At 46.0% G+C, this 13,690-nt stretch overlaps 1 protein-coding gene across 3 annotated transcripts in view; it reads right to left on the bottom strand.

The window, feature by feature from the left end:
* Positions 1-13,690, bottom strand: part of LOC123349886 (PARP1 binding protein) — a 116,143-nt gene that overhangs the window by 5,497 nt on the left and 96,956 nt on the right. The gene's annotated exons all lie outside the window — the stretch shown is intronic.

Raw genomic sequence — 13,690 nt, forward strand, 5'->3', positions numbered from 1 at the left:
CCAACCCCCTGCCACAAGCCTCCTCTCACAGACTCCCTCCCAGAGCCCACGCCCCACACCCCCTCACCTGCCCCAACCCTGCACCCCCTCCTGTACCCAAACTCCTTCCCTCTTAGTTAACCGGAATTTTTCACTTACCGGCAAACCCACCCCCCTCATTCCCTCAAAATGCTGGATAAAAAAGCTTGTACTGTATTATTCTCACAGCAAAATGACTGACCAAGTATTCTACAGTTGGTGAATAATATAGAAAAAGCATCCTGACTGGTTAATAACTTACATTGGTTAATAATTAAATCACAGTGTTTTAATATCATGCGCTGCAAAGAGACACAGGAGACACATTAAAGAACCACTTGCGGCTTCCAAGCCTCAGTCTGAGTATCACTGGTTTAAGGTTTTCAGCCTGGAGGACTCTTCCCCTCTTCTAAGCTAGCAGATGTTGTGCCCCACTTGGACAGGGACAAAACCTCAAAGGCCTTGACATTTATATTGTCAAACATTGGTTATTAGGTTAACACCACTGACTTTGATTCCTGCAGATCTGCAAAACCACTTAAGACAGAAATAACCCTCACTTATCCTTAGGAAGCAACACATTAACCATCAACCATCCAGAGGGTCACATAATAGTCAAAAATATTACAGAACTTTCCCATGTTCTTCATGGTAACATGGATGAGTTACAATTTGAGCAGAGCTGACTAAGATATTTCATCTACATGACTGAACCAGTACATAGAACATCAAAGTAGTCAAAGAAACCACAAGGGTTTCTTTTTTACTTTCACAGGCCTCAGTGAGGCAAGTCAGCTCTGAAAGCTTATAAGAACATAATGATTCAAATGTTATGGGTGATGTCCACTGAGATCGTTTCAAACTTGGACACTTTAGGTCTTAAACACTAGGGGCCTGACAAAAAAGCCATTTGTCTATATACTTCATTGGGTCTTGGCTCTTGGTCTCAAGGTCTAGTTCTCCTCTGCATTACACCCTGTGTAAGTCATTTCCAACAGTGCACTGCAAAACCCTAAATAAAATAATTGTCCACCTGAGTATATTTGATACAGTGATGACTGCCTGAGTCTGCAGACAACATGAAATAATAGTTCTTAGAGATTAGAACTGCCCTTTTCATTTCAATGTGATATTAAGTCCCAAGATCCACTGAAGCAGTTATACCCCAACAGCTGTACTATGGGGTAGATCTGCTGCCCCCAGAGACAGAGGGTCCTGCTGTGCTCCTATGTGGAGGAAAGGGAGATCATGCAGTTTCCCCTCCCTTGCTAGAAGAGGAGAGGGATCCCCTGCCACGGCCACTCCCAAAGAGGGTCACGACAATGGGCTTGGATGCCTCATTTTGTGGTATGCCAGAGGCATATGTGGGGTCCTAAGGGCCAGATTAGTTAGCATATGCTCTCACTTGGTCTTCTTGTACCTTTTAAAAAATGCATTTTATTTAGTTTGTTTATGATATGCCACGGAGAAGCCCATATTTTCCCTTGTATTAATTGTTACTAATGTATGCCCTTCTATTTATTTCTAAAAAGTTACATCTGATAATCTACTCCAGATCTCCCTCCAGCCTCTGCATACAGACAGAACTGCCAACACTTAGTCAGTAAAAATGCTCAGAGTGGGTTTTTATATACTGGGATAGCATAATATAATTTAAAAGAATACATCAGTAACAACAAACACCTGTTTTTATTTTCTGGCCAACCAATCAAGATATCCTCTGGAGGAGGAAAAAAGAGTGGAGAGAGAGAGAGAGAGAAAAAGGAGGAAATCTTTTCCTCACTCTTTGTGGAAAAAATAGGAAGGGGAGGTTGAAAGAGGTTTACAAGGAAAGAGAAAGAAGGAATGGCAAAATGTCATTTGCCTTGACCAAACCAAAATATCGCTTTATTCAACCATGAAAAATGTCTTGGCTATCTCTCAGGTAATAGCAAGTTTTTCTTTTCCCAAATCCATCAAAATCTTTAGCAAGACACCATATCAGCCTTTGACTATCCCAGGTTTACTCATTGTTTTGAGAGCGTTCAGTGTTAAATCACCACATCACTGGGATTTGAGGGTGCCTTGATACTCACAGGATTTGGCCCTAGGAGAGCTGTTTAGGTGGTTCCTGGAATCACAAATACTGTTCTCCCATGTGAGTAGGGTTTATCAGATTCTAACAGAAATTAATGGATAGCAAAAAAAGGCTAGAATTATTCTTACTGCAGAATTTCTATTGTGCCAAAAAACAAGAAAAAATGCTTAGTACACTCCTCAGAGGTTGAAAACACTAAGCAAAAATGTTCCTCATAATTCTCCACTAAAAACAAACAAATTTTTTTTTGGTGCAGTAGATGAGACTAGTATCTCAGAAAGATAGCTTTTCCTTAGTCAAATGTGAGTTTTTTTGCACAAGTGTATTGGATACACAGAAAATCTTGATAGCTTCCTGTTGATGGCCTTCCAAGTCTCTCTTTATTTGTATTGGAATCATAAATAGGCAAAACAATTCTCACTAGCAACAGCTCTTGGAGAACTAAACAACTAAGAATAATATCTAGCTTCATGCATTGCTGTCAAGTCACTTTATATAGACATAATCAAGTCACATGAGAAAGGAAGACTGAAATTCTCTGCTTTACAGAGCTTTTGCCTTGGAAGAATTTCCATACACAGTAAAATTATAATGAACTTCAAACTTGACAAGGTTTGCTAGAGTCCTTTAGCCACAATTTTTTTTTTAAACTTAAATTAGTGTTAAGTTCCTTTTTGGAAGAAAAGAGTACCTCATATAGGAAAGGTTGTCTCCAGTTATATTAAGAAGTGAAATAAGCCAAACTACTGAAAGTTCACTACAGTTGTTTTGGGCTAAATGTGCTAACAATGAAAAAATGGTTACTCACCTTCTCGTAACTGTTGTTCTTCATGATGTGTTGTTCATGTCCATTCCAATCAGGTGTGTACGTGCGCATGTGCACGGCAGCAGGAAGATTCTTCCCATAGCAGCATCCATTGGGTCGGCCTGGGTGCTCCCTGGGGTCACTCCTTCATAGCGCTCAATATAGAGCGCTGTCGACCCGCCATCCCCTCAGTTCCTTCTTGCCGGCTACTCCGACAGAGGGGTAGAAGAGTGGGTATTGGAATGGACATGAACAACACATATCGAAGAACAACTGTTACAAGAGGGTGATAAACTGTTTTTTCTTCTTCGAGTGCTTGTTCATGTCCATTCCAATCAGGTGACTCCCAAGCCTAAATTCCGGAGGCAAGGTTGGAGTTATGCACTGATTGGAGCAATGCTCTTCCAAAGGCAGCATCATCTCTGGCCTGCTGGCTAATCACATAATGCGCAGTGAAAGTATGTATGGAGGACCACATCGCTGCTCTGCATACTTCCTGGGTGGGAACTTGCACCCGGAACGCTGATGAAGAAGCCTGCACCCTGGTGGAGTACGCCGTGAGCGGAGGAGCACTCCCAGATGCAGGATGTGATCCATGACAAAATTCGTTGGGAGGAGACTGGAAGATCTTTCATCCTGTCTGCCATAGCCACAAACAGTTGAATGGACTTCCGGAATGGTTCCATTCTCTCGATGTAGAAGGCTAGCGCTTTGTGGACATCCAATGAGTGAAGCCTCTGTTCCCTGCCACTTCAGTGCAGCTTAGAATAGAACACAAGGAGGAAGATGTCCTGGTTGATGTGAAATTGGGAAACAACCTTCGGGAGGAAAGCTGGATATGGCCTGAGCTGAACCTTGTCCTTATAGAACACGGTATAAGGAGGCTCCAATGTTAGGGCCTTGAGCTCAGACACCCTCTTGGCTGAGGTTATCGCTACCAGAAATGCCACCTTGTACGAGGAGATAGAGCAGGGGGCATGTCGCCAGTGGTTCGAAGGGTGGCCCCCGTCAGTCTGGAAAGGATCAGATTGAGGTCCCAGGCTGGGACCAGCTGTCAGATATGCGGATATAGCCTGTTGAGACCTTTCAGGAAACGGCTGATCTTAGGGTTGGCAAAGACCGACCAGCCCTCTGCGCCTGGATGGAAGACAGAGATTGCGGCCAAGTGAACCCTTATTGATGACATGGACAGTCCCTGCTGCCTGAAGTGGAGAAGGTAGTCCAGTATGAGTGGTATAGAGGCGAGCGTCGAGGATGAATGATGCTGCACCGACCAGATTGAGAATCTCTTCCACTTGGCAAGGTAGGTGGTAGCCCTGGTGGAGGGTTTCCTACTGCCAAGGAGGACTTGTCTAACTGGGTCTGAGCAAGAGAGCTCAATGGGGTCTAGCCATGGAGCTTCCATGCCATGGAGTGCAACGACTTAAGGTTCGGGTGCTGAAGATAGCCATGGATCCTGAATTACTAAATTCAGGAGGAGCAGCAAGGTGACTGGGGCTTCCACAGATATTTCCAGGAGAGACATGTACACAGTGTTGGCTGGGCCAGGCTGGAGCTATCAATATCACTGAAGCCTCTTCCCTCCATATCTTGAGGAGCACCTTGTGAATGAGAGGGAAGGGCGGGAACATGTAGAGGAGACGGCCTCCCCATCAAAGGAGGAACACGTCCGCGATGGAGCCCGGGCTGTGATTCAGGAAGGAGAAAAACTGCTGGTGATTCCTGTTGCATCGCGTGGTGAACAGGTCTATCTGGGGAAAGCCCCACCGTTGGAAGATTGACTTTGTGACGTCCGGGCGTAAGGACCACTCATAGCTGTGGAACAACCTGCTGAGAGGTACAATGGTACCCGGAGAGGTACAATGCTTGCAAGTGTATTGAATGCTCTACGCAGAAGTCCCACAACATTAGGGCTTCCTGGCCCAGGGGAGAGGAGCGTGCACCCCATTTGTTGATATAGAACATCGCCATGGTGTTGTCTGTCATGACTGATATACATCTCCCTCTCAAGTGGGCTCGGAAAGTCTGGCATCCCAGGCACACCACACTCAGCTGACATTGATGTGGAGAGCAAGTTCCTCCTGAGACCAGAGGCCTTGTGTCCTGAGGTCTCCCAGATGTGCTCCCCAGCCCAAAGCTGACACATCCATCACTAGCGAGAGGGATGGCTGAGGACCGGTGAAGGGGACCACTGCACTGACTACCTGTGGGTCGAGCCACCACTGGAGGGAGTCAAGGACCGGGTGAGGTAGAGTCACGACCCTGTCCAAACAGTCCCGAGCCACCCGATACACCAATGCTAGCCATGACTGGAGTGGCCAGAGTCTGAGCCTGACATGTTGCACCACATAGGTACAAGAGGCAATGTGTCTTAGAAGTTTCAGGCAATTCCTTGCTGTGGTGGTGGGAAACTGAGACTTCGAAAGATGTCGCCCAGGGCCCGAAACCTCACTTCCAGGAGATATGCCTGTGTCGAGTCCAGTACCACCCTATGAACTCTATATGCTGAACCAGGGACAGGCTCAATTTCCCCACATTGAGGAAAAGGCCCAGTTTGTCAAACGTCATTCTTATGAAGTTGACTTGTGCCTCCACTTGAGACCTGGAGCGGCCCTTGATGAGACAGTCGTCGAGGTATGGGAACACCTGTTCCTGCCGCCTGCGCAGGAACGCGGCCACAACTGCCATGCATTTGGTAAACACCCGAGGTGCCGCTGACAGGCCGAACAGGAGGACTGTCAATTGAGTGTGGTTGTTGTTCACCACAAACCTGAGGTACCTTCTGTGGGACGAAATGATTGCAATATGAAAATACGAGTCCTTCAAAGAGGGTGGCATACCAGTCCCCTGAATCCAAGGAAGGGATGATGGAAGCCAAGGAGACCATGCGGAACTTCAGTTTCTTTAAGAATCTGTTGAGCTCCCGCAAGTCTAGGATGGCCTGAGCCCGCCCTTGGCTTTCGGTATTAGAAAATACCAGAAATAGAAGCCCTTGCCCTTCTGCTCCTGAGAAACTTCTTCCGCTGCTCCTAGCGACAGGCGCGAGTGCACCTGTACAAGGAATTGTTCGTGAGAGGGGTCCCTGAAGAGGGACGGGGAAGGGAGGGGTGGAAGGGAACAGAATTGAATGGAGTATCCCCTCTCTACCGTGCGGAGAATCCAATTGTCCGATGTGATGCAGGACGACACAGGGCAGAAAGGGAATAGTTGGGACAAAAATAGGGCAGGGTGGATCCAGTCCTTGCACTGGTACACCGTCCTAGATTGCCCCTTCAAAAGGCCTTTATCAGGCCCAGAGGTGGCTTGGATTGGCCAGAGCCCTGGCCTGAGGACGGGTGCGGCCTCTTTCTGCCACTCCTATTCCTCCTCCTTGAACCATCCTGTTGGTTCTGTTGTTGGAAGAACTGTGGCAGAGCTTGCGGCCTGAAGTGTCTCCGCTGCATGCTGGGGATGTGAAGGCCCAAGGATTTGAAGGTGGCTCTGGAGTCCTTCAGACTGTGAAGCCTTTTATCTATCTTTTCAGAAAACAGAGTCACACCCTCAAAAGGAAGGTCCTGCATTGTCTGTTGAACCTCATAAGGGAGGCAAGAGACCTGGAGCGAGGCAACCCTTCTCATGGCCACCCCTATAGCCATCACCCCCAGGGCCGCATCAGCTCCGTCCAGCACCACCTGCAGGGAAGCTCGGGAAATGAGCTTACCCTCGTCAATGAACGCCTAGAATTCAACACAGAAGTCTTGCGGCAGCAGCTCTGCAAATTTTGCCATTGCCCTGCATGTATTATAGCAGTACCTGCTAACAATGGCCTGATGATTTGAAATGCAGAGCTGCAACCGGCCCATAGAGGAGACCTTCCTCTCAAAAAGGTTGAGTCTTTTCGTCTCCCTATTCTTAAGGGAGGGTCCCTGGTAACCTTACCGCTCGCACTAATTGTCAGTGTCCATGATAAGGGAATCAGGTGGCGGGTGCGAGTACAGATGATCGTAGCCCCTAGATGGCATGAAATAGAGCCCTTCATTGCACTTAGCTCTGGGGGACAATGAGGATGGGGTCTGCCATAAAGTTTTGGTCGTGTCCGATATGGGGTCTCAGTCATTGGCTCTTTAGACTTGTTCAGGGAAGAACGATCCCTCTCCGACTTCTTTTTCTTCTGAGGTACTGGTGATTGAGACTGGTGCCTACCCACTGAATGGACTCAGGAGGAGCCATGACGGTGTTGAGGGTCTCACACAGAGTCCTTTCTTGGCACCAGTTCCCGGGATGATGGCGCTGGGGCACTCCGCACCAAGGAGGTGGTGCCGGGCACAGGATCCCCTGAACCCGGGTCTGAGTCGGGGCACAGAGCTGCCTCCATGAGCAGAACTTTGAGCCGCTGCTCCCTGTCTTTTAAAGTTCTGGGGCAAAACTCGCAGCAGATTCTGCAATGGTCCTTTTGATTACCCTCATCTAGGCAGCTTAAACATGCGGTGTGTGGGTCACTTTTTGGCATGTGCTTGACGCAGACCTCACACTTTTTGAAGCCCAGGGACTGCGGCATACCATGGCTCGGGGGAGTCGGGGGGGACGACCCCCAACACACTCTAAACTAACTATAAAAACTACTACTAACTACAGAAGAACTATAAACAAATTAAATGGACACAGGCTAAATCTAAGCAGTGGTCCCTATGTGAAGCAACATTTACAGGCTCTTCAGTGGCAAATTATGCCCTGCCTGTTCACAACCAGCTGACCCTGGCACTGCCAGGGCATGGGGCTCAAAGTCAGATTGGCATGTCAGGTTCTGCCAAGAATCTGTGACTCCAATGCAGCAAAGCCCAAGCAGGAGTTTCTGAGCACTCAAAGAATGAGTCTAAGGACAATATCCAGTCAGCTCAGGGGCTATGTTCTGCAACAGATCCAAGCAGGAGGAAGATTAAACCCTGAAATGCTCTAAATGTCCCATCCCACAGATAAGAAGCGAGTTCTCAGCTCTCTGGGAAAAGAAACAGGGTGCCTGCGCTGCTCCCCTTCCTCTCACTATGAAGCACGGGATCCTCATGATCTTGCAAACCGAAGAGACTCCAAGTTCCAAAACGGCAAAAGCAAGCATCACCATCAGAGGCAGCATTTAGTATTGTTAGTGAACAAGCAGGTGAAAAATCAAGAGTCAAGCCCCTTCTCCTTTGCCTTCAGCACCCTCTTATCTGAGGGAGTGGTAGAATAGAATAGAATATCAGGGTTGGAAGGGACCTCAGGAGGTCATCTAGTCCAATCCCCTGCTCAAAGCAGGACCAATCCCCAGACAGATTTTTGCCCCAGATCCCTAAATGGCCCCCTCAAGGATTGAACTCACAACCCAGGGTTTAGCAGGCCAATGCTCAAACCACTGAGCTTAGCTGGGGCTTTTCTCCTACATGGAGGTAGGAGGTTCACCATGCCCTTCCCACCCTACAACATGTCTGGCCATGCAGAGAAGCCTGTCACTCCCTTGAATCCCTCACTCAGATTGCTGTGTAATGGGAATTACGCCTGTCCGGTTTCAGCCCAAGAACCCTCACTCACAGTCAGGGAAAGGGGCTCAGATTAAAGACAGCAGCAAAATGGGAATTGTGCCTTCTGATCATTCCCTTGCTCTGCTAGGGAAGGAGGCTCAGATTCTAAGAGGTGGGAAACAAAAGTCTCTCTCCACTCCTCTTCTCCACAGTCTAGCTCCACACTGAAATGTAAGGCGCACCTTCAGGCAGCCTGTGAACAGCGCCAAGGCACATGAAGATTATGCTCCGCACAAAGTTGACCCATTATGAGATTACAGGGTGGTAAGTGAGAAATCCCTTCCCGTGGCCAAAATGATCCTGGTTTATTAAGTAAAGCCCTGAGTGGTACTAGGTTGCTTCTACAGTACTTACTTGGGAGCTAGCCAGCCTTGGGAAGCAAGCAACCCTTTCTGCTCCTGTGTACATCTAGCAAGCTACTTCTTCAGTCGAGATATATGCACCAGCACCTCTCATTGGTTGAGAGGTCCTCAGGCCAGAATAAATACTGTGCTATCTCTCACCTGTAGTACAGCCAGGCAAGCAATAAATGCCTTTCAAGCATTATTTGATAGATGGTTTCCTGTATATTCCTCCTTTGAGGACATTATAAGATCCAAATAAGGATGATGGACTGCTGATTAAAACCAAATGTTAAACTATAATGTTTTATATGTACGCAAAGAAATTTCTTAAGTTTTGGGAGCCTAAGGTTGATGCAGTACTAGCTCCACCAGTGAAAGGTAATAATTGGAGATATACCAATCTCCTAGAACTGGAAGGGACCTTGAAAGGTCATCAAGTCCAGCCCCCTGCCTTCACTAGCAGGACCAATTTTTGCCCCAGATCCCTAAGTGGCCCCCTCAAGGATTGAACTCACAACCCTGGGTTTAGCAGGCCAATGCTCAAACCACTGAGCCATCCCTCCCCCCAAAGGTAATCATACCTTCAGAAAGAGACTTCCTTCCAAAGACCATAACAGAGGACACACTACACAACAATTTCAAATCCTTAGCTACAGCCTTTCATACCAAAGGTTTTTCATATATTTAGTAAGAAAAGCCTACTTGGTAGCAAGTAAGTGGTTCATTGTCTTGCGATAGGTTCTTTGCTTGGACTGAGACATCACTGATTTGGTCCTGGTCAAACATTTTGTGTGATTTGTGACAAGTGCAATTATTTCTAATTCACTGGTGCAAGGAAGCCAAATTCTGTTTAGTATTGGGGACTATGTCTCTGTCATAATACACACTCTAATTTGAACATGAGGCTTGTCTGCCTTCTCTGTTGCCTTTACTTCCATGCTGGACTGAAATTCTAAGGGGTAATGACACAGGGTTAACAATGGAGGGTCGTTCAATTTTTATTGTCCTCTAATCACATGGAAGCCCAATGGGTAAATAGTTGGCTACCACTCAGAACAAGCCAGTTTTCTACGTCTGAACTCCAGGGGAGGATGTAACTAACAGATCACCTTGTGGGGCATTTTGATCACCTGACAAGGTTGATGGGGGAGGTCACATGACAAAGGCCTCATTTGGAGTACTGTGTCCAGTTTTGGGCCCCACACTACAAGAAGGATGTGGATAAATTGGAGAGAGTACAGCGGAGGGCAACAAAAAAGATTAGCAAAAAGAACAGGAGTATTTGTGGCACCTTAAAGGCTAACAAATTTATTTTAGCATGAGCTTTCGTGAGCTGCAGCTCACTTCTTCGGATGCATAGAATGGAACACACAGACAGGAGAAATTTATACATACAGAGAACATGAAAAGGTGGAAGTATGCATACCAACAGGAAGAGTCTAATCAATTGAGATGAGCTATCGTCAGCAGGAGGAAAAAAACTTTTTGAAGTGATAATTAAGATGGCCCATAGAAGGTGTGAGGAGAACTTAACATAGGGAAATAGATTCAATTAGTGTAATGACCCAACCATTCCCAGTCTCTGTTTAGGCCACAGTTAATTGTGTCTAGTTTGCATATTAATTCAAGTTCAGCAGTTTCTCTTTGGAGTCTGTTTTTGAAGTTTTTTTGTTGCAAAATTGCCACCTTCAAGTCTGTCACTGAGTGGTTAGAGAGGTTGAAGTGTTCTCCCACTGGTTTTTGAATGTTATGATTTCTGATGTCAGATTTGTGTCCATTTATTCTTTTGCGTAGAGACTGTCCGGTTTGGCCAATGTACATGGCAGAGGGGCATTGCTGGCACATGATGGCATATATCACGTTGGTAGATGCGCAGGTGTACGAGCCCCTGATGGCGTGTCTGATGTGATTAGGTCCTATGATGATGTCACTTGAATGGATATGTGGACAGAGCTGGCATCGGGCTTTGTTGCAAGGATAGGTTCCTGGGTTAGTGTTTATGTTGTATGGTGTGCGGATGCTGGTGAGTATTTGCTTCAGGTTGGGAGGCTGTCTATAAGCGAGGACTGGCCTGTCTCCCAAGATCTGTGAGAGTGAGGGATCATCTTTAAGGATAGGTTGTAAATCTTTGATGATGCGCTGGAGAGGTTTTAGTTGGGGGCTGTAGGTGATGGCTAGTGGCGTTCTGTTATTTTTTTTTAGGCCTGTCCTGTAATAGGTGGCTTCTGGGTACTCTTCTGGCTCTGTCAATCTGTTTTTTCACTTCAGCAGGTGGGTATTGTAGTTTTAAGAATGCTTGATAGAGATCTTGTAGGTGTTTATCTCTGTCTGAGGGATTGGAGCAAATACGGTTGTATCTTAGAGCTTGGCTGTAGACAATGGATCGTGTGGTGTGACCGGGATGGAAGCTGGCTGGAGCACATGACTTATGAGGAGAGGCTGAGGGAACTGGGATTGTTTAGCCTGCAGAACAGAAGAATGAGGGGGAATTTGATAGCTGCTTTCAACTACCTGAAAGGGGGTTCCAAAGAGGATGGATCTAGACTGTTCTCAGTGGTAGAAGATGACAGAACAAGGAGTAATGGTCTCAAGTTGCAGAGGGGGAGGTTTAGGTTGGACATTAGGAAAAACTTTTTCACTAGTAGGGTGGTGAAGAACTGGAATGGGTTACCTAGGGAGGTGGTGGAATCTCCTTCCTTAGAGGTTTTTAAGGTCAGGCTTGACAAAGCCCTGGCTGGGATGATTTAGTTGGGTTTGGTCCTGCTTTGAGCAGGGGGTTGGACTAGATGACCTCCTGAGGTCCCTTCCAACCCTGAGATTCTATGATTCTATGAAAGGAGACTGGCAGTTATAAAAAAATGGGTCCCACCAGTCGTTTTTGAGAGCAATGTACTAGAAACAGACAGATGACTACAGAAGTGAGAGGAGACTTCATGTTCCCAAGGAGAAGTCATGTGCAGAAGGAAAGGGAGAGACAGAAAGGATCGTGAATCCATAAAAGACTCTGACACAAGCCCAAAGAAAGCTCATCAGTGAGGAAGCTGAGGTAGGGATTTCCCAACAGGTGTTTTATTGTTTTGTCTATATCTGTATATTTCTTATGCTGGTTAAAATAAAGAATCATTGTGTTAGAAACCTTTACAAAGACTGTGCATTATGTGCTTAAAGTATCACGTGTTTCTGGAGAAATAAATGGTAAACCAGAATGACCCCAAGGTTGGAGCTCAGGAAAACTGTGTATTTAAGCAAATAGGCTGTCAGCACTGGTCCTTGGTGCCTAGGGCAGCCGGACCACAGGCAGAAAGTCTGTGCCCAGGAACTGTGTCAGAGAGGTCAAAGAAAGAGAGAGTGCTGGAGCTTACTCAGACCAAGGGAAGTTTAGAATCACATAGTTCAACTATGGGGGACTCAAAGTCTCCTGGTGAGTGTCCAGCAGGGGGAGCTTTAAAAGGGCTGTTACACCATGGTACTCCCATGTATAACAAAATCAGTTATCCTGAACAGATATCTTGTGTATCCAAACTTACAGGTGAGGAGTTATTTGGGGAGACAGAGAAACTAGTAGCTGAGACAGAAGAGAGGCCACAACCCTCACTATCATAGCCAGCATAGCAATCCATTGGGTTTAACACCACCAAGGGTATTCAAGTAGAGACTATTACGCTGGCAGAGGAAAAAAATCTAGAGCAGACACTACAAGGAAACCTAGATAAATTTTCCTTCGAACCAACAAAATCCTCAACATGCCAAAGACCATATTTGTATACGAGAGCTCATAATTCCTGTATCAGACTCTTCCTTCTTATCTATCCTTCAGATCCAGAATCCTAAGAAATGGTTGGTAGTTGTCATAGCAAAGTACAGGTCACACGTTACATACCTTGTCAACATGCCAATCAGAGCCCTGCCCAAAGAAACAAACCCATTCACAACTGGACAGCTGCTGGAAAGGATTCACATCCACCAGTTGTTCAAAGTCAAGTAAAGCTTTTGAACCCAATGCAAAGAATTGCTCACCCAGGAGTCATAGCAGGCATGTCTCTAGCCATAATTTTACTATCATAGAATCACAGGATTAGAAGGGACTGCAAAGTTCATCAAGGTAAAGATTTGCAAAGATCCAAAACTTCATTGCATCAGTCATTCCCTGACAGTGATCATCTGTAGCCAGTTATCCCCAATGGCTAGAATTGCAGGTGCCATGCATTGACTTCATCACAAGTGGGTTTTTGAAAATGCACTCGCAGAAATTTCTTCTGAGAATATGGAACCACACACCTGATACAATGCCAAGTTAGGCATCATACTGAGATCACATCCTAATGTCTCTGTGAGTAGGTAAGTACAAACATGCTGAAAGCCAACCCAATTTTCCACTCCAGATTGCACACACTCACTATGGAAGGAAGACTCCTAAGGCAGGAAACATACTTGGAAGACAAATTTCCAAAATTTCAGAATACAAATCCTTTTAGTTCACCTTGACACTATATCACAGTCATGTGTTTGAACAAAAACAAACAAACAAACAATCTCACATGTAAACATGATTCTATGGAATCAGATCAGTTGTCCATTGAGTGCAGTATCCTGCCTATGAGAGTGGCCAGATACCAGCTGCTTCAGAAGAAGGTACAAGAAACCATGTACTAGGCAATTATGATACTCACAGAGGATGTCTCCTCCTATCTCTCATTAAAGGTTGGCTTATGATTGAGGCATGAATGTTTTTATCCCTTCCAAAACCAGGGAGAAACCAGAGGTCAAAGGTACTCCATGACAATGGAAATAATGTCCTGGGAAAAGAAGAATCTGCTACCTTGCAAGGCAGTTCGCATAAAAGATACAAAAGAAAGGGGAAAAAGAAAGTTGAAGGGTTCCTAGTCCTCCACTGGCTCAAAAGGCACTTTTG

The sequence above is a fragment of the Mauremys mutica genome, chromosome 1 (genome assembly GCF_020497125.1).
Source record: "Mauremys mutica isolate MM-2020 ecotype Southern chromosome 1, ASM2049712v1, whole genome shotgun sequence".
Classification (NCBI taxonomy): domain Eukaryota; kingdom Metazoa; phylum Chordata; order Testudines; family Geoemydidae; genus Mauremys; species Mauremys mutica.